This window comes from Salvelinus alpinus, chromosome 17 (genome assembly GCF_045679555.1).
Source record: "Salvelinus alpinus chromosome 17, SLU_Salpinus.1, whole genome shotgun sequence".
In the NCBI taxonomy this organism is placed as follows: Eukaryota; Metazoa; Chordata; class Actinopteri; order Salmoniformes; family Salmonidae; genus Salvelinus; species Salvelinus alpinus.
Window position 1 is genome coordinate 46,599,502 of NC_092102.1, and position 22,290 is coordinate 46,621,791.

Consider the following 22,290-nt stretch of genomic DNA (forward strand, 5'->3'; position numbering starts at 1 on the left):
AGGCAGGGGGCACAGCGGGCATAACAGCTGGCACCGTGGCACTGCAGCACGGGTGATGTCTCTTCAAAGAGAGAGTTGGAGCTGAACATGGTGCTGCTGCTCAGTGCTGCTGCTAACCCACTGTCTGTCTATTGCCCCTGGAATAGTTGGTCAAGCAATATAACAATCACATTGTGTTTAACTCTGTTGGTGTGTGGAGTATAATGTTCAGCCTCGGGTCAGTGTACTATTTATCGTGGTCAAATTGTGTAAAAGTGGTTGAAGTTCTGGTGATTCTGTATCTAAATAATTGGATTCTTTATATGAAATGTTTTATCCAGCATCAGCAGGTTGGGATGTAATGGCCATTTTGATTTGAGGTCTATCCAGTGACCATCGTGTAGCTATGTGTGACAGAAATTAATCTATAGCACATGATCACACTCACCAACAGGGGGAGTTCTTCTCCTTTCTCTTAAAGGCTTAAAATGATTACTTCGGGATTTTGGCAATGAAACCCTTTATCTACTTGGATATGAACTCATGCATACCATTTAATGGATGCCATTTTTATGTCTCTCCTTCCAGTATGAAGGAAGTTAGAGGTAGTTTCACAAGCCAATGTTAACTAGCATTAGCACAATGCCTGGAAGTCTATGGTATCTACTAGCATGCTAGCAGTTACCATAGTCTTCCAGTAAGTGTGCTAATGCTAGTTAGCAATTGCGGCATAGCTAGTTAGCAACTTCCTTCAAACTGCACGTAAGAGACATACAAATTGTATCCACGAGTTCATCTGACTCTTGAGAAGTAGTTATAAAGGGCTTTATTGCCAAAATCCTAACGTATCCCTTTAAGCTTACTATATGCTTCCCAGTCAAAACAGTTTGCACATATATTATGGTGAAAAGTTGTGATGTTTTTGTTTGTTTTGCTGTTCGGCATCGTTTGGCAGTTTCTTTTTGGCCTGTTCGAGCACACCATTTTTTTCCTTACGGCTAGTTCGGTAGCCGAAGTCTACGCCCCTTAGTTGGCGATTGGTCAACGGTAGGGATTCTTCAATTCAGTTCAATTCAAATCATGTGCATTTTTTTATTTGAGAAATACTGCACCAACATCTTAGTTAAATGCAAAATTGCAGACGAAGACCTCCTCTGCAAAAATGTCAACACTTATTACAGATTTCTTGATTTATCTTAGAGTAATTCAGACTATTCTGAGGAAGTGTATATTGGCTATTTGTTGCTACGGTGTCTCAAGAGGGACAAACAGTAAAATTGTCACTTTCGACTAGTTTTTCAACTGAAGGCCTTTTAAGGGAGTATTCGGACGCACAGACGTTTGATTCGCCTAGCCGAGTTCTGCTTGGAGCAAACCTAGTATGATCCTAGTACGCCTTTACTCTGGTCTCCCTCGCTGACGCTAGGCAGGGTTTCATTGACCCAGGTTTATTTGATAAAAACAATGTCACAAAAAAATATTATTGGACACGTGTAATGGAAATGGAAGTTATAGGAGACATTTTATCTGTTTGACAGGGGTGGATTTTTATTACCACAAATGATGATGGAAACTGTGTTTTTCAAATAATTTATGATTGTCAAATACTTTCGAAGGTACACGGGGCATGTGATGTCATCACATAATTACAAGCTCCACTCCGCATTTTATTCTAAATGCCTACTGCTTGCAAAATAAGAAATGTCAACTATATAAAAATAATGTTTATTTGCAGGACAAGGACTTTGAAGAACGGCTTCAATTTCTTTGCCTTGATTCTCTGGTTGTTTCACCATTCAATTATTACAGATCTATTGGAGTGTAAGTTTCACCATGGCAACCACGGACCTTGGTGATACGCTGGCACATGAGAATTATTAGAATATGACAAATATTACTCAATTATTGCATTATTTCCATGCTGGCTTTCACGGGCTATTTGAGACATGAAACGGAGAGGTGGGAGGACTGAGACATGAAACAGAAAGGTGGGAGGGCTGAGACATGAAACAGAGAGGTGGGAGGACTGAGACATGAAACAGAGAGGTGGGAGGACTGAGACATGAAACAGAGAGGTGGGAGGACTGAGACATGAAACAGAGAGGTGGGAGGACTGAGACATGAAACAGATTGGTGGGAGGACTGAGACATGAAACGGAGAGGTGGGAGGACTGAGACATGAAACAGAGAGGTGGGAGGACTGAGACATGAAACAGATTGGTGGGAGGGCTGAGACATGAAACAGATAGGTGGGAGGGCTGAGACATGAAACAGAGAGGTGGGAGGACTGAGACATGAAACAGAGAGGTGGGAGGACTGAGACATGAAACAGAGAGGTGGGAGGACTGAGACATGAAACAGAGAGGTGGGAGGACTGAGACATGAAACAGAGAGGTGGGAGGACTCAGACATGAAACAGAGAGGTGGGAGGACTGAGACATGAAACAGATTGGTGGGAGGACTGAGACATTAAACAGATTGGTGGGATGGCTGAGACATGAAACAGATTGGTGGGAGGACTGAGACATGAAACAGATTGGTGGGAGGACTGAGACATGAAACAGGGAGGTGGGAGGACTGAGACATGAAACAGAGAGGTGGGAGGACTGAGACATGAAACAGATAGGTGGGAGGACTGAGACATGAAACAGATTGGTGGGAGGACTGAGACATGAAACAGAGAGGTGGGAGGACTGAGACATGAAACAGATAGGTGGGAGGACTGAGACATGAAACAGATAGGTGGGAGGACTGAGACATGAAACAGAGAGGTGGGAGGACTGAGACATGAGACAGATAGGTGGGAGGACTGAGACATGAAACAGATAGGTGGGAGGACTGAGACATGAAACAGAGAGGTGGGAGGACTGAGACATGAAACAGAGAGGCGGGAGGACTGAGACATGAAACCGATTGGTGGGAGGGCTGAGACATGAAACAGATTGGTGGGAGGACTGAGACATGAAACCGATTGGTGGGAGGGCTGAGACATGAAACAGATTGGTGGGAGGGCTGAGACATGAAACGGAGAGATGGGAGGACTGAGACATGAAACAGAGAGGTGGGAGGACTGAGACATGAAACAGAGAGGTGGGAGGACTGAGACATGAAACCGATTGGTGGGAGGGCTGAGACATGAAACAGATTGGTGGGAGGGCTGAGACATGAAACGGAGAGATGGGAGGACTGAGACATGAAACAGATTGGTGGGAGGACTGAGACATGAAACCGATTGGTGGGAGGGCTGAGACATGAAACAGATTGGTGGGAGGGCTGAGACATGAAACGGAGAGATGGGAGGACTGAGACTTGAAACAGAGAGGTGGGAGGACTGAGACATGAAACAGAGAGGTGGGAGTACTGAGACATGAAACAGATTGGTGGGAGGACTGAGACATGAAACAGATAGGTGGGAGGACTGAGACATGAAGCAGATTGGTGGGAGGGCATACAGGCTGTCACCAAAATATTTATGCACAATTTGTCTATATGGGTAATGGAAACACTACTACTAAATTTTTATTCAACGCTGTATTTTTTACTGTGACATCATTACGTCCAGCTGTTTTATTTATACAATATGGTTAATGCATCCTAGCAGGCAAATTGTCGCATCTATTTTCTATTCAAACTTTCTATTCAAACTTCCCCCCCTCTGACGTGCAGCTCCAGCCGCAGGATGCCCACCAGAGGGACGACGCCGAGGACGAGGAGTGGGTTGGTCCGGCCGGCAAAGGTGCAAATCACAGATGTTGGGGTCCAGAATGGCCTCCACCGGAGCCCAACACCTCTGGGCCATACCCCTCTCAGTCCACCAGATACTGGAGCCGACCCCCACGACATGGGGAGTCCAATAGCGATCTGACAGCATACGCTGGACCCCCCTCGATGTCCAGGGAGGGGTGGAGGTGAGTCGTGGGGTACAGTATCAGCTAAGGAACCAGGAACCACCGGCCTGAGAAGGGAGTCATGAAAAGAGGGTGAGATACGATAGTGACTGGGTAGTTGTAAACTGTACGTCACCTCGTTGACCCTCCGGAGAACCTTGAACAGCCCCACAAACCAGGGGCTCAGTTTCTTGCAGGGCAAGCGGAGTAGGAGGTTCCTAATAGAGAGACAGACGCGATCCCCAGGATGGAACACAGTGGTCTCACTGCGGTGGCGGCCTGACTGTTCCTTCTAGTGATGGATGGCGCCGCCGGAACCACTCATCTACCGCAGGAGCTGCGGTCTGGCCCGGGGTCCACGGGGCCAGGGTTGGCTGGAAACTCAAAACACACTGGAAGGGGGTCAACCCAGTGGAGGAGTGACATAGGGAGTTCTGGGCGTACTCTGCCCAGGGAAGGAATTGTGCCCACTCACCCTGCCGGTCCTGACAGTGACTCCTCAGGAACCTCCCCAACTCCTGGTTCATCCTCTCCACCTGCCCGTTGGACTGAGGCCGATACCTGGAAGTGAGGCTGTCCGTGACCCCGAGCTTCTCCAAGAAGGGCCTCCATAATCGTGATGTGAATTGGGGGCCTCGGTCGGAGACGATGTCCTCCGGAAGGCCATAATGCCGGAAGACCTGCTGGAAGAGTGCCTCAGTGACCTGGAAAGCAGTTGGGAGACCCGAAAATGTAATCGACATGACTTGGAAAATCAATCCACTACCACCAGAATGTCAGTGAAACCATCAGACTGGGGAAGATCGGTTACAAAGGCAATGGAGAGATGTGACCAAGGTCGCTGAGGCACGGGAAGCGGCAGGAGCTTCCCTGCTGGAGCATTCCGGGGGATTTGGTTTTAGCACATACGGAAAAGGAGTTGACGTACCGAGTGCCATCCTGCACCAAGGTGGGCCACCAGTACTTCTCAGCAATGGAGTGGATGGTGTGATAAATACCTGGATGCCCAGCGATAACAATACCTGGATGGCCAGGTCAGCAGCCAATTCCTTTCCTGTGGGAACAGATGCACTCGGGAGGACAATTCCGGGGTGCGGGCTCCCTCTCTAGAGCCTGGCGGATCTCCACGTCTACGTCCCTCTCCCGAATCATAGACACGGGAGAGGGCATCGGCCATGATGTTCTTAGAATCTGGGTGATAGCTCAGCGTGAAGATGAACCTGTTGAAGAAAAGTTCCCACCTGGCTTAGCGCAGATTCAGTCTCCTCGCTGTCCGTATGTACTCTAGGTTCCGATGGTCGGTGAGGATGACAAATGGTTCCCTGGCGCCCTCCAGCCAGTATCTCCACTCCTCTAATGCCAACTTCACCGCCAGGAACTCCCGATCACCGACGTTGTAATTTCGCTCTGCGGATGACAATTTCTTGGAGATAATGGCACAGGATACAATGTCAATGGGTTACCCTGTCTTTGTGACAAAACAGCCCACACGCCCACCTCAGATGCGTCTACCTCAACCACAAAAGGTAGCGTGGGATCTGGGTGTTTTAGCAAGGGGGCGGAGGTGAAACGTCCCTGGAGGAGACAAAATGCCTTGTCGGCTGCAGGAGACCACACCAACCTACGAGGCCCACCCTTGAAGTGAGAGGGGCGGCGATGGCGCTGAAGTTCCTGATAAAGCGGCGGTAGAAGTTGGCTAACCCCCAAAAACATTGCAACCCCTTGATGGTGGTTGGGACTGGCCATGACCTTAACGCATCTACCTTCTTGTCCTCCATCCTCACTCCCTGCGGACTGATTTGGTAACCCAAAAGGATACATCTCTCTGATGGAATTTGTACTCCTCCGCCTTGACAAACAGGTGATTGACCAAGAGGCGTTCCAGGACTGCTTCGAACGTGGGTGATATGATCTTTCAGGTTGGTCGAGAAGATCAGGATGTCATCGATGTACACAATCACCTGACGTCCGAGCATGTTCCTGAACACCTCGTTGACGAATGCCTGGAACACTGACGGAGCACTGGCTAAGCCAACGGGCATAACCAAGTACTCGTAGTGACCAGACATCGTGCTGAATGCTGTCTTCCTCTCATCCCCCTCCCGGATGCAGATGAGATTGTAGGCACTCCGCAGGTCCAGTTTGGTGAAGAACTGTGCCCCGTGGAGCTGCTCGATGGCTGAAGGAACCAACGGGAGAGGGTACTGATACTTCGTGGTGATGTCATTGCGTCCTCGGTAATCGATACCGATGGGCGTAATCCTCCCTCCTTCTTGGTCACAAAGAAGAAACCAGCCGACGCCGGAGACGTGGATGTGTGGTTGAAACACAGTTGGAGCACCTCTTGACTGTAATCCTCCATGGCCTGGGTCTCAGCCGTGATTGGACTCCACGGTGAGGGTGAGTGATGTGTGGGATGGTCCCAGATCCTAATGGCCGACAGTCGAGACCTTGAATCGGAAAAGGAGAGGAGAGCGTGTAGATGGTAGTTTTGAGGGAGGAGGCAAGGGTCCGATCCATAAAGTTCCATGCGGTGCCTGAATCCACTAAAGCTGTAGACGCAGTAAATGACGGACAGTCAGCCAGAGTGATGGACACCAAATGAGTCTAGCAGGAAGAGCTGATTCTGGAATACTCTTTCCTTGTCTAGGGAATGGAACATCACCTGACCGTCCCTCTGCTCTAGTGGATCCCGTATTCCGAAGTACCGGACACCGCTGGAGCTTGTGCCCTCCTTGCCCACAGTACAGACATAGCCCGAGCTGTATATATCTGCGTCGTTCTGCCGCGGAAACGTGTGTGACCCCTACCTCCATGGTTTCAGGCTCTGATCCCGAGTACTCACCAAAAGAGGGAGAGAAGTGATGAGAATGCAGACACTCCCGGGGAAGGTTATCCAGGCGGATGGCCACCGCCATGAGTGTGTCCAGGGTGAGGCTGTCATCCCGACAGGCCAGTTCCGCCTGGACCTCCTCGCACAGACCTCTTCTAGGTAGCGTGCGAAGCGCCGGCTCATTCCATCCACTGGAAGCTGCTACTGTCCGAAAGTTGAGCGCATACTCAGCAGCCGTCTGATTCCCCTGCTGTAGCTGAAGCAGACGCTCACCTCCCTCTCTGCTCTCTGCGGGATGATCAATAATGCATTTAAACAGAGCAATGAACCCCTCATAAGAATCTAGCTCCTCCTCTCCTCTCTCCCAGACGGCCGTAGCCCATTCCAATCCCCAACCAGTCAGCAGAGAAATAACCGTGGCAACCTTAGACCTCTAGGTGGTGGGAGCTCCCAACTGGTGTGAAAAATAGAGGGAGCACCGAAGGAGGAAGCCACAGCATTTGGATGGTGGGCCGTTGCGCTGGCTCGCTGGGTAGACTGACTCTAGAGTATCCTCCACTGCTGGACTGAGTATCCAGACGCTGCAGGCTTCGGAGAACCTCTTGCATGGCCGTCTCCAGTTGAGCCAGCTGGTCATGGTGTTGACATAGAAGGTACCCTTGTTCGTCGACCATCTGAGAGATATCCGATTTTCCTGCTGCTTCTATAGTTTGAGTTGGTATTCTGTAATAATGGAGCTGTGAGTCAGGAAGCAGGAAGCAGGTTCAGGTGAAACGTTTAATATAACAACAAAACCAAGAACGAGACAATTCCATGTGGCTGCAAGCCGGTACACAAGAATAATACCAACTGGTGAGTGAATATAAGAGAGTGACATATAAGGGGGAGGAAATTATGAAGGTATTGAAGTTCAGGTGTGAATCATAATGATTAACAGGTGTGCGTAATGATAAATCCCTAGACCGGTGGTTAGTATTCCGGCAACGTCACACGCCAGAGGGGAGGAGCAGAAGATGTGACATTATTTGGTGTTTTACACTGTACACAGGACATTTTTGCAAAATTCTGCATGCAGAGTCTCAATTGGGTGTTTGTCCCATTTTGTGAATTATTTGCTTGTGAGTGGACCCCAGACCTCACAACCATAGAAGGCAATGGGTTTGGTAACTTATGAAGTATTTATAGCCAAATCCTAAGTGGGATGTTGAGTTTTATGTTCCTTCCATTCCTTAGAAGGCCCTTCTTGCCTTGCCGTCGTTCACAACCTTGTGGAAGTTACCTGTGGTGTTGACGTTCAGGCCGAGGTAGGTGTAATTCTTTGTTGGCTCTAGGGCAACAGTGTCTAGATAGAATTTGTATTTGTTGTTTTGGCTACTGGACCTTTTTTGGATCACCATTATTTTTGTCTTACTGAGATGCTGCTGTAGGCAGTGTTGTGTTCGAGACAACCTAAAGCGAGACCAATTCAAGACCAAGACCGTAGTAAATTGAGTCCGAGTCAAGACCAAGTGGCTGCAGCAGGTGTTAACGAAGAGGATGTTGTTGCTAATTTGTTAGCTTCTCCCTTTTCAAGAATAACTTTCAACAAGAAGTTAATACCTTTTACTGCAGTGAGCTAATTCAGAGGCACACAGAGTGAGTCTTTGTAGTCTTAAACAAATCTACTTTGAAATAAAAGTATATACCTCACACACGTGATTATTGGCTTAAAAAAAGACACCTGTACTATGTCAGATATAGAGTTTAAATGTATTCCATTTTTAGTTTGCATCCCAATATTGCACTTCAATAGGGCTGAAGGGTTGAATAGGGCTGAAGGGCTGAAGGGCTGAACCCTACAGTACAAATATTATTTTATAACTAATGTGCTTTCTCCCGCGTTGGATACGTTAGCTGTCCGGGGTTCTGAAACATATTCTTCAGGACACCGTAGAATTGGCGCCTTTACCTATGTTGGTGCATAATAGCAAAATTAACCAACATATTAGGACTGAGAACAATGCGCCAGAGGCAGCAGCAGAGAAGAGGAAACAGCCCTTACAAGTAAACAGCCTTTGCCTAATTGTCCCAAAAAATTAAGGAGAGAGGAAACCCCAAATTAATTAGGTCTATAATCAATAGCCTAACTGTTAAATGTGTCTGGCTTTACAATTAATCCGTCTATTTCTACAGGAATAAGACAGATCATTCTTCTGTTGTCTGTTTGAGTGTTTGTTTAATCGTCTACTGATTCCGTGAGCAGCAAGCCTCAGACAACGGCAAAAATGTCTGATAAAGCAATTTCACAGATTTGGCTGTTTTTAAATCTTTGCTATGCTGTAATAAAGGCTTTTCAATTTGTTTTAGAACAGACTGGTATTTACTTATAATTTATTTAGTGTTGTTTACACTGTTCCAAACAGGCAGAAAAATAATATTATAATCTAGCAGCACCTGTTTATCACACATAATAGGCAGGCAGCTCCCTCTCCTATACCCTCCTATTTCTTATTAATCTCCTTCTTATGGATATTATCTTATCTCCTTATGGAATACCAAAGAACAGGACAACTCACGGTTGACCAAGATATTTTTTAGTCGGGTACAGCCCTAATATACTGTATATCACAGAAGACTGATATATAACCAAACTGTTTTTTTTAAGTATTGTTTTTTAAATAATATTTTTTCATTATGAAATTATGATTTTTTCTATTTTTATAACATTCCACCCATGAGGCCAAAGAGGGCACTTTTGTTCAGTGACTGCAGGAAAAGGTTGTTTCAAATGATCATTATCTGGTGAGTGGAAATGTGTTTATCTGTAATATTTTTTATTTTTTTTGCTGATTGGGTGGGCCTTGCAGGGCCTGGCTCCCCAGTGAATGGGCCTGTGTCCACCCAGGTCCACTCATGGTTATACCTGCATATGGCCTCCACTACACCACTGGCCCTTTGTGTTTTACAAAAAATGAACTCTCCTACATGAGTGCGCTGGTATTACTGTTGCTGTCCTTTCAGCATCACGGACCTGTCAAACACTACAGGTCCAGGTCCAATAGGTTCACCACTGTACTAACCTGTCACACACTATAGGTCTAGGTCCAATAGTATTTACTAACCTGTCACCTGTACTAACCTGTCACACACTATAGGTCCAGGTCCAATAGGCTCACCACTGTACTAACCTGTCACACACTATAGGTCTAGGTCCAATAGTATTTACTAACCTGTCACCTGTACTAACCTGTCACACACTATAGGTCTAGGTCCAATAGGCTCACCACTGCGCAAACATGTCTATAATAGATATAAATACTGTTCAGATATTAATACTTCAAGAAAGATGTGTATACATTTGGCGAAGCGATTTTATGCCCTTATAGAATGGAAGCTGATAATAATGATGAGGTCTTTAACTCCACTGGTCTCGGCTGGTCTCATGAAGAAATTGCGAGTCCTCGCTGTCCGAGATCGTGTCAATACCGAGACAAAACCGAGACACTCAAAATGTCGTCTCAAGACCGGACTCCAGACCGAGACCGTACTACAACACTGGCTGTAGGCCCTACATGGTTGGGGAAAGAAGCACCAGGTCATCTGCAAACAGTAGACATTTTGATTTCTGAGTATAGTAGGGTGAGTCCGGGTTCATTGATATACATGTTGAAGAGGGTGGGGCTCAAGTTGCATCCTTGTCGCACCCCTCAACCCTGAGTGAAAGAAATATGTGTGTTTATTGACAATTTTAACTGCACCCTTGTTGTTTGTGTACATTGATTTTATAATGTCATATGCTTTCCCCCAACACCATTTTCTGTTAATTTGTACACAGACCCCCATGCCAAATTGAGTCAAAAGTTGTTTTTTTAATATACAAAGCATGAGAAAACGTTGCTTTTGTTTTGCTTGTTTGTCAACAAGGGTGTGCAGGGTGTATACATGGTCTGTCATACGGTATTTTGGTAAGAAGCCAATTTGACATTTGCTCAGGACATTGTTTTCACTGAGGACATGTTGGAGTCTGCTGATGATGACACTGCAGAGGATTTTTACAAGATTGGCATATTTTACAGTAATTATTGGAGTCAAATTTGTCTCCAATTTTGTGGATTGGGGTGATCAGGCCTTGGTTCCAAATATTAGGGAAGATGCCAGAGCTCACTCTCTCTCTCTTTCTCAATCTCACTAATAAACTTGACTCTCTCTTTTTCAATCTCTCTAATAAACTTGACTCTCTCTTTTTCAATCTCTCTAATAAACTTGATGCACACTCTCTCCACCTCTCTCTCACACACACTAACTGACCGTGTCCAAATACCCATACTAGCATACCACATACTTAAACTGCATACTAATTTCGGCGTTTGATCTAGTAGAATTCCCTCATCTTTTCTCACTCACGTGTTTGACAACAGCTGATAATCAGATAAATTGACATGCTGTACCAAAATGAACTAATGGTGGGAGTCAAAGCAATCGCGCATTAGATGACGGATTCGGAGTACTATTTTGTAAATTTCACATACTATACAAATAAAAAAAATGCATACTATTTAGTACGCTAGGATGGGTATTCGGACACGGCCACTCTTCTATTAGTTTGCAATCTCTTCCTTTTTGTTTTTGAATATTCCAACCAGCACATGCAATTCAACTCCACTCTTTAATCCTTGTTATTGTCCTTTTCTGTTATATTCCATTGTGGCAAGTCGAGCAGAATTAACATTCATGCAGTGAAATCACAAAAATATCCCTCCCTGGCTGACAGTTTCAATTACAGTGATTGTGTCCCAAGACTCCAAAATAAATGGCCATCTATTCTCTATTCAATGTACTTATTTTGGTCAGACCCCTATGGGCCCTGGTCAAAATGAGTGCATTATAACGGGAATAGGGTACCATTGGGATGCAGAATGTTTTTCTTCTGTAATGGGAATGTGTTTGTACAGAGGACAGTCTGTTCTCTCACACAGAAAACAGTAAATAAAATACATCACATCAGGAAGATTTAATAAGATTCAACATAATGGATTCTTCTCTTGTGTTTTTCTTAGTTCACTGAGGAATAGTTCTCCTCACCCACTCACCATTACTGCATTGGAGGCTACTGTGTGTATAAGAGATGAATGTTTTTCATAAGCTATGGAAAATAGTTGTTTTTAATCAGAGTAAAAAAAAAATACAAATAATTATCTGTATTTGTAACAACAGTTATCATATCAGTGCAATTTGATTCGATTTGACTTGACTGACTATGCCATACTCAAGGTAGCTTTGACTGAAGGCACTGAGGTTGCATGGCTATCCCACTGTATGGCTCCAATGTTATGGGGAGGGGGGTATGTTGGGAATTTGATAGGTTTAATAAGCTGGCTATCCCACTGTATGGCTCCATAACAATAAAACCAATGGACGAATAATCAGTAGATTACCAGATAACAAACAACCTCTCCTTTCTCTACTAATGGGAAGCCACCCCAGACCTCTCCACTTTGTCATTGTACTACTATCCGGTAACTGTGTAGTGGTCTGGTGGCTGTGTAGTGGTCTGGTGGCTGTGTAGTGGTCTGGTGGCTGTGTAGTGGTCTGGTGACTGTGTAGTGGTCTTGTGGCTGTGTAGTGGTCTTGTGGCTGTGTAGTGGTCTGGTGGCTGTGTAGTGGTCTGGTGGCTGTGTAGTTGTGGCTGTGTAGTGGTCTGGTGGCTGTGTAGTTGTGGCTGTGTAGTGGTCTTGTGGCTGTGTAGTGGTCTTGTGACTGTGTAGTGGTCTGGTGGCTGTGTAGTGGTCTGGTGGCTGTGTAGTGGTCTGGTGGCTGTGTAGTGGTCTGGTGGCTGTGTAGTGGTCTTGTGGCTGTGTAGTGGTCTGGTGGCTGTGTAGTGGTCTGGTGGCTGTCGCCCTTATGGTGTTTTATGGGAAAATGAAGAGACAGTACTTATTGAATTGTTGATACCGCTAGGTTACAACAAGTCAGTGGCTTAGCGTTCTCAAAGCAACAGCACTGCCTGAGGTGGATGAGTCATCCTTTTCACAGCCAGAGTGCAGAGGCTGTGTGAGATACTATATTACAATATACTGTATACTGTACATATCACATGTTTGTAGCAAGGATATGACGACCAGGTCTCAATGAGAATTCAAAACCATTGAGAAAAGAAGAAGGGTAGAAATCAAAGGAGCATTACTCAAGTAGCGTCTAACGCTAGTTTGGCTACCTTACACTGAGACATTTTCAGTACCCCGCAACACAGCGCAGCACCCGGTGAAAGTGGGGGTGGTGGAGGGCTGCAGCCTGCCAGGCAAGTCAATATTGGAGCTGAAACAGAAGCCGTAGCTACAGTGGGTGAAGGTGCATGTTACTGTAGTGCTCAAGGGATTTTATTGATGGATTGGGTCAGACTGAGCATCTCTAAACCTCCTCCTCCACCCACACTGGCCTGACATTTCTCTCTCTCTCTCTCTCTCTCTCTCTCTCTCTCTCTCTCTCTCTCTCTCTCTCTCTCTCTCTCTCTCTCTCTCTCTCTCTCTCTCTCTCTCTCTCTCTCTCTCTCTCTCTCTCTCTCTCTCTCTCCCTCTTTCTCTCTCTGAATGTAGCCTGCATGTGTGTGTGCATAGGCATTTCAGTTCAATTCAATGGGCTTTATTGGCATATGTTTAAGTTGCCAAAGCAAGTGAAATAGATAATAAACAAAATGTATTTAAAAAAAATATATATATATATGAACAGTAAACATTACACTCACAGAAGTTCCTAAGGAATAAAGACATTTCAAATGTCATATTATGGCTATATACTGTGTTGTAACGATGTGCAAATAGTTAGAGTACAAAAGGGATAATAAGTAAACATAAATATGTTTTGTATTTACAATGGTGTTTGTTCTTCACTGGTTGCCCTTTTCTTGTGGCAACAAGTCACACATCTTGCTGCTGTGATGTCACACTGCGGTATTTCACCTAATAGATATGGGAGTTTATCAAAATTGGATTTGTTTTCAAATTATTTGTAGGTCTGTGTAATCTGAGGGAAATATGTGTCTCTAATATGGTCATACATTTGGTAGGAGGTTAGGAAGTGCAGCTCAGTTTCCACCTCATTTTGTGGTCAGTGTGTACATAGCCTGTTTTCTCTTGAGAGCCAGGTCTGCCTACGGTGGCCTCTCTCAATAGCAAGGCTATGCTCACTGAGTCTGTTCATACTCAAAGCTCTCCTTAATTTTGAGTTAGTCACAGTGGTCAGGTATCCTGCCATTGTGTACTCTAGATTGCTAGGTTTTTTTGTTAATTCTTTCCAATGTGTCTAGTAATTACCTTTTTGTTTTCTCATGATTTGGTTGGGTTTAAATGTGTTGATGTCCTGGGACTCTGTGGGGTCTGTTTGTGTTTGTGAACAGAGCCCCAGGACCAGCTTGCTTAGGGGACTCTTCTCCACGTTCATCTCTCTGTAGGTGATGGCTTTGTTTTGGAAGGTTTGGGAATCGCTTCCTTTTAGGTGGTTGTAGAATTTAACGGCTCTTTTCTGGATTTTGATCATTAGCAGGTTGCTGTTGAAGCATATCCCACAGGAGTTATTGGGGTCAAAAGTGTCTCCACTTTTGTGGATTGGGATGATCAGTCCTTGGTTCCAAATATTGGGGAAGATGCCAGAGCTGAGAATGATGTTAAAGAATTTAAGCCAATTGGAATTTGTGGTCTGTATATTTTATCATTTCATTTAGGATACCATCAACACCACAGGCCTTTTTGGGTAGGAGGGTTTGTATTTTGTCCTGTAGTTTATTCAATGTAATTTGAGAATCCAATGGGTTTCGGTAGTCTTTAATAGTTGATTCTAAGATTTGTATTGATCATGTATATGTTTTTGATGTTTGCTCTTTGTTATAGAGACCAAACAATTGGATAAGTGGTAAATCCACATATCCATTTTGGATAGATAACTCTTTGTGTTGTTGTTTGTTTAGTGTGTTAAAAATATCCCAGAAGTGGTTAGATTCTGTGGATTCTTTAATTACATTGAACTGATTTCTGACGTTCTGTTCCTTCTTTTTTCCAAAGTATTTATTTATTGTTTTAGTGATTCAACATAGTGAAGGCGTAGGCTCAGGTTTCCTGGGTCTCTATGTTTTTGGTTGGATGGGTTTCTCAATTTCTTTCTTAGGTTTTTGCATTCTTCATCAAACCATTTGTCATTGTTACATTTCTTAGGTTGCCTGCTTGACGTTATTATTTGATAGGGGTCTCTCTCTCGCTCTCGCTCTCGCTCTCGCTCTCGCTCTCGCTCTCGCTCTCGCTCTCTCTCTCTGCAAGCGGATTAGTGCTAGATATAAATTTCAGGACCACTCATTATCTACAAACTGACCTCATTATTTTCAGACTACATCAGACTGACCTTATTAGCTCAATGATGAGGATTGCTTCTCTCTTCTCGCCTTAGAAAACACTTGAAATGTAATAGACATAGCCTGGCTCATTGGTTTCTTTGTCATGGTCTGCATGGTAATCAATGTGTAGCTTAGAGCCTGCATAAGAAATGATGACTCATCTCTCTAGAAACTAAGTGCACTGAACGTTCTGAAACCATAAAACCATTTGCATATTCTTGTCTTCCTAACTCATGAAGTAGTTGTAGTCGTTTCATGGTTATTTGCTCTCTCTAAACTTATAAAAATGATCCCTTAAGTACAAAGCTAAGAGTGATTAATGTATAGGTAACTATCCAAACAATTTCCCTCAGCAACATACCACTCTTAGAAGAATGAATCTGCTTATTTCTCCAAAGCTCAGTTGTCCTGAGTCTGCACAACACTGCCAGGACCTCGGATCAACGGAGATACTCAAGTTTTTTAAATCCTGTATCTCTTGACACATTCATAACAATAGTCTTGGCCTCTAAACCTTCAAGCTGCATATTGGACCCTATTCCAACTAAACTACTGAAAGAGCTACTTCCTGTGTTGAACATAATAAATGGCTCCCTATCCTCCGGATGTGAACCAAACTCACTAAAAGTGGCAGTAATAAAGCCTCTCTTGAAAAAGCCAAACCATGACCAAGAAAATCTAACAGTGTATATCGAATCTTCCATTCCTCTCAATAAAAATTCAAAAAGGCAGCTGCGCAGCAACTCACTGCATTCGCGAAGACAAATAATATATACAAAATGATTCAGTCTGGTTTTAGACCCCATCATAGCACTGGGACTGCACTCGTGGAGGTGGATAATTACCTTTTAATGGCGTCAGACCAAGGCTCGGCATCTGTCCTCGTGCTCCTAGACTTTAGTGCGGCTTTTGACACCATCGATCACCATATTCTTTCGGAGAGATTGGGACACCCCAATTGGTCTACACCAGGCCTGGGCAATTATTTTCCATGGAGGGTCACATTAGAATATATTTTTGCCATCGTGGGCCAGAATCATATTCCAGGATTATACATCGCGTGTATGACTGTGTTGACAGATATATCTACTGTAAATCACGTCCAGATATGCTATTTATGTAACTTTTTAAACATGCACAGAAATAAACCACATCCATGTTCTCCTTTTCATTATTAAACACACAATGAACTTCACGGAGGGAAAAGTACACTGTGCATTCAGCACCACGGACAGAACTCTTGTTGACAGGTATGCAGAAAAAGAAAAAGAGCGAGAGCTCAACATTACATTTAAACTACTCAATCAGTGTGCGGAGTGAAGTCTCTGATGGGCATTGACTAGAGCAGTGAAGTCAGGTGTAGTTTCTGACGTCGCTATGCGCAGGATTGTTGAGTGGTGAACCTCGTCAGTGATATTGTTTTGAATAGTTCTCCAATCACTGCATCAGACTGAACATCGATAAGCTCAAGTTGCAGGTCAGTCGGAGCGTTATCCACATTGAAGGTGAAAGGAGAGGAAACCAACAGCATGTCATTTTCCAACACTTTAAAATCCTCAAAACGACGAGAAAACTCATCGTTCAAAGCACGCAGCAGCGATGTATACTTCTCCCGCTGGTCATCTGATAGCGAACAGACTAGTAATGTCGGAAGGTGGGTGAGATTGTTGGTTTCTACTTGGCGGGTCAGGAGGAGTAATTTTCCCTTGAAGGCTTTGACAAGGCTGTACATCTGATGTGCTTAAAGGCCCTTCCCTTGTAGTTTGGAATTCAGTTCATTCATGAGGGCCATGATGTCCACGGTGAAGGCAAGCCCTGATACCTCAATAAAGACATATTTTGCTGTCCACTCTTTCTGGAACACCCTACATTCATTGTCTACTTTCCTTTTCTTTGAAATATTTCTGTATAAATACTAACAGCTCATCGTCTGTCTTCCAGCCTGTCTGTATAAATACTAACAGCTCATCGTCTGTCTTCCAGCCTGTCTGTATAAATACCAACAGCTCATCGTCTGTCTTCCAGCCTGTCTGTATAAATACTAACAGCTCATCGTCTGTCTTCCAGCCTGTCTGTATAAATACTAACAGCTCATCGTCTGTCTTCCAGCCTGTCTGTATAAATACTAACAGCTCATCGTCTGTCTTCCAGCCTGTCTGTATAAATACCAACAGCTCATCGTCTGTCTTCCAGCCTGTCTGTATAAATTCTAACAGCTCATCGTCTGTCTTCCAGCCTGTCTGTATAAATACTAACAGCTCATCGTCTCTCTTCCAGCCTGTCTGTATAAATACTAACAGCTCATCGTCTGTCTTCCAGCCTGTCTGTATAAATTCTAACAGCTCATCGTCTGTCTTCCAGCCTGTCTGTATAAATACCAACAGCTCATCGTCTGTCTTCCAGCCTGTCTGTATAAATTCTAACAGCTCATCGTCTGTCTTCCAGCCTGTCTGTATAAATACTAACAGCTCATCGTCTCTCTTCCAGCCTGTCTGTATAAATTCTAACAGCTCATCGTCTGTCTTCCAGCCTGTCTGTATAAATACTAACAGCTCATCGTCTCTCTTCCAGCCTGTCTGTATAAATTATTAACTTTAAACTAGAGAGGAGAGTAGTGGCCATCTATATCTCCAGCTGCTGTTCTCTTATCCCCCGGGTAGGAAGGTAATTATTCAAAGAATCACTTCTCAGCAAAATGGTACGTAGATGCTTTATCAAAATCGGACATCAGTTCTGTCATTAGCAGCTCGTTGTTGGTGTTGTAGAGAATGGTGGCACTGCCTTGTATGTTCATTCTACAGTATATCCAAATGCCATCTTCCCCCAGGTTCAAAGGTAACTATTCAAGGAACTCCCCCATCTACAAAATGGTACCTAGATGTAAAAAATAAACGTCCTCTCACTGTCAACTGCGTATATTTTCAGCAAATGTAACATGTATAAATATTTGTATGAACATAAGATTCAACAACTGAGACATAAACTGAACAAGTTCCACAGACATGTGACTAACATAAATGGAATAATGTGTCCCTGAACAAAGGGGGGGTCAAAATCAAAAGTAACAGTCAGTATCTGGTGTGGCCACCAGCTGCATTAAGTACTGCAGTGCATCTCCTCCTCATTGACTGCACCAGATTTGCCAGTTCTTGCTGTGAGATGTTACCCCACTCTTCCATCAAGGCACCTGCAAGTTCCCAGACATATCTGGGAATGGCCCTAGCCCTCACCCTCCGATCCAACAGGTCCCAGATGTGCTCAATGGGATTGAGATCCGGGCTCTTCGCTGGCCATGGCAGAACACTGACATTCCTGTCTATCAGGAAATCACGCACAGAACGAGTAGTATGGCTGGTGGATTGTCGTGCTGGAGGGTCATGTCAGGATGAGCCTGCAGGAAGGGTACCACATGAGGGAGGAGGATGTCTTCCCTGTAACGCACAGCGTTGAGATTGCCTGCAATGACAACAAGCTCAGTCCGATGATGCTGTGACACACCGCTCCAGACCATGACGGACCCTCCACCTACAAATCGATCCCGCTCCAGAGTACAGGCCTCGGTGTAAAGCTCATTCCTTCGACGATAAACGCGAATCCGACCATCACCCCTGGTGAGACAAAACCGCGACTCATCAGTGAAGAGCACTTTTTGCCAGTCTTGTCTGGTCCAGCGACGGTGGGTTTGTGCCCATAGGCGACGTTGTTGCCGGTGAAGTCTGGTGAGGACCTGCCATACAACAGGCCTACAAGCCCTCAGTCCAGCCTCTCTCAGCCTATTGTGGACAGTCGGAGCACTGATGGAGGGATTGTGCGTTCCTGGTGTAACACGAGCAGTTGTTGTTGCCGTCCTGTACCTGTCCCGCAGGTGTGATGTTTGGATGTATCGATCCTGTGCAGGTGTTGTTCCAGGTGTTCTGCCACTGCGAGGACGATCAGCTGTCCGGCATGTCTCCCTGTAGCGCTGTCTTAGGCATCTCACAGTACGGACATTGCAATTTATTGCCCTGGCCACATCTGCAGTCCTCATGCCTCCTTGCAGCATGCCTAAAGCACATGGACGCAGATGAGCAGGGACCCTGGGCATCATTCTTTTGGTGTTTTTCAGAGTCAGTAGAAAGGCCTTTTTAGTGTCTTAAGTTTTCATAACTGTTACTTTAATTGCCTACCGACCGTTCCACAGGTGCATGTTCATTAATGTTTTATGATCCATTGAACAAGCATGGGAAACATTGTTTAAACCCTTCACAATGAAGATATGTGAAGTTATTTGGATTTTTACAAATTATCTTTGAAAGACAGGGTCCTGAAAAAGGCACGTTTCTTTTCTTGCTGAGTTTATTATTAATCAGTATCTTAAACAATCCTCCCCCTCACGTCGACCCCCCTCCCCTTCTAGCTCTGACTCTCCTGATAACTACGTTATTGAGGGAGAAATGTACTTACTATGCCTGTGATATGTGGTTCTCACCTAGCTATCTGAAGATGAATGTACTTACTATGCCTGTGATATGTGGTTCTCACCTAGCTATCTTAAGATGAATGCACTAACTGCAAGCCGCTCTGGATAATAGCGTCTGCTAATGAACTAAAATGTCAAATATAAATGTACCGCAACAGTTTGTCATTAGCAGTTCATTGTGTATATACTGTACCTGCCCCCCCCCCCCCCCCCCAGGTAGGAAGGTGACCATCCAAAGAATCCGCCATCAGAAGAAAAATGGTAACTAGATGATTTCTAAACATCTAAAGTAATAGCTACAGATGTTCTTCTGTTCAGACTGTAGAGGACAGTATTGTATTGGTCTATCACTGTTCCCACGGTCTCTCTCTCTCTCCCTCCGTGTGGTAAAGGTAACGATCCGTCAGCAAAAAGGTACCTGGATGTTTTAACGATGTATGACAGTTACTATATATGTCATCGGCAGCTCCGTGTCTCTTTCTATAACCGTTAAAACAGCAGAGGAGTGTAATGGCTCTACTTTCTCTAGCCTTTTCTACTTCCAGCTGCTGTCTTCCTTCCCCCAGGTGGCCAGCTTGGTTCGTCAGCAATGCATGTCATTAAAGCTGCTGAGAAAAAAACACATTTTCAAGGGGAACGCTCACTGTGAGGGTCGAGGGGACACAGAGAAGTGTTGTGATTGGATAATAGGATCCCCACAGGAAGCTATACAGTAGGAAACTACACATTAATCTGAAACTTCCTGAAATGAAAGCCTAAAGATTTTAATGAGAATGGGATATACTGTAGATGGTTGATTTTACGGTGGTAGCTACAGGTTTCCTTTTTTGGCAAGAGGAACCCAGCATCTCCTCTAAAGATGACCATTTACCGAGGATAGCAAACCAACCGTTATTGGAGCAGCATTTAGCAGGTCTGCGTATGGGTTGGGAGACCCAGGTTTGAGGCCCACTGTGGTCATTTGCTAAAATTGCTGTACTATCAAATAAAATAAAAACTCTTACATTCAACTATCATTATTTCATTAATCTTCAGTCACTTTATTAAGGCAATCCATTACAAAGCATTTCACAAACCACAGAAATGACAACAATTATGTCCAATGTCTGGTTTGGAAAAGTATTCTTTATCATCAGCATGCAAACCAGAGACCAAGAGGAGGTACGCACTGTAAAACATAGATATACAATGACATAGAATGACATGTCATTCTATTTCTATGCTGTAAACACCCTAGGTCAAGGTATAAATAGTGACCAGGAGAAGCGAACACATGACCTATCTAAGGAAGAAAATATGAGGGAAAACCATGGATGCAACATGCTACGTGACTGCTGTTTCTACTGTAGATACAGTATCATCCTCACCATCATCATCATACACAACAAATGGCTCACTCAGGGAGTCCCTGCCTATCACAGGTCATCAGTAAGGTGAGTTGAGGAGCAGGGACCACCAAACGTGTTGCCATTTTGGCACAAACATGCACACTATCTAAGAGGTTTATTTCAAACGGAACATCTTTTTGGATACCAAGTCGTCTTCATGTGGGGGGCTTACATTAAAAGTTCAGACTCCACAGTGGAGACAGTTTTAAAAGTTACTTTGAAACGCATAATCTCTCTCATTTGCTTTGCTAACCCTACACAAAAAATATCTTAACCAAATTGTATAAACTACTACATGAACTACTATGAGACATGTATTTTCTAATCACAGTGTCTATGTACATGGGGGGGAATATAAACAACCTTCACTATCCCTCACAACTAAAATAAAGGAGAACAAACAAGTGAACAGATTCAAAACAAACTTTTCATAAAGATAACATCCATTCTTTAGAATGAATATTTGCTCATAACTTGAGGCAATGTAAATATACAGGCGGGATCTTAATTTGATCGCCCTGTTGCAGGAGAACATTTGAGGTTTAAATAGGCTTCTGAAGTCGGTAATTTCCACTTAGAAATTTCAGACTTGATGAAAAAATGCATCATCCCCTGGAAATACATTATAATCCACATTTTAATTGACATTTCCTGTTGCTGCATGATTATTTTCTTGCAGTAGCAAACTGGCTCAAATTAAGATCCTACATCTGATTAAATTGTAAACAAGTGCTGACTTTTTTGTCATACATGCAGTATACTGCCACTACATTTGTAAAATAGATTTGATGCGTGCATTGTTCTCATTCAATACGAAAGTGTAATAACAAACTTTAAGGAACATACAGTAAGTCTGTTGTTGCAGATGCAATGATAATACTTAGTAAATATTTTTTTGTTTGTTCAGTTGGCTATACTGTACATATGAAACAGTTATCATTCTTGGCATTAGGAATCATATGTTCAATAATAAAATATGGGAAGGGAACTGTTGCTAACAAAATAAAATAAGGGTAATCTAATCTGGATATGCAAGAGTTTCGATACTATAGGCACATTTGGATAGAGATATTGGATTACTGTGATCTATCTGTGAGTAAATAATAATGGGCAATACTGTATATTGTAGGACTGCATTGGCATGGTGGCAATTTCATGTTTGTTTTAAACACAGAGAAGAAGAAACTAAACACGTCGTTCCACTGTAGAAAAGACAATAATGTCGACATATTATCCTTCTGGTGTGTCCTGTTTACGGGAATGAAGAGACAGAGACAGTGCTGCTCCGCTGTGTGCTCAGGAAACCATTCCTTCAAAATGGCAATATGGCAAGAACTTAAATATGACAATACATCAACAACTCAAACATGGCACTACATCAACAA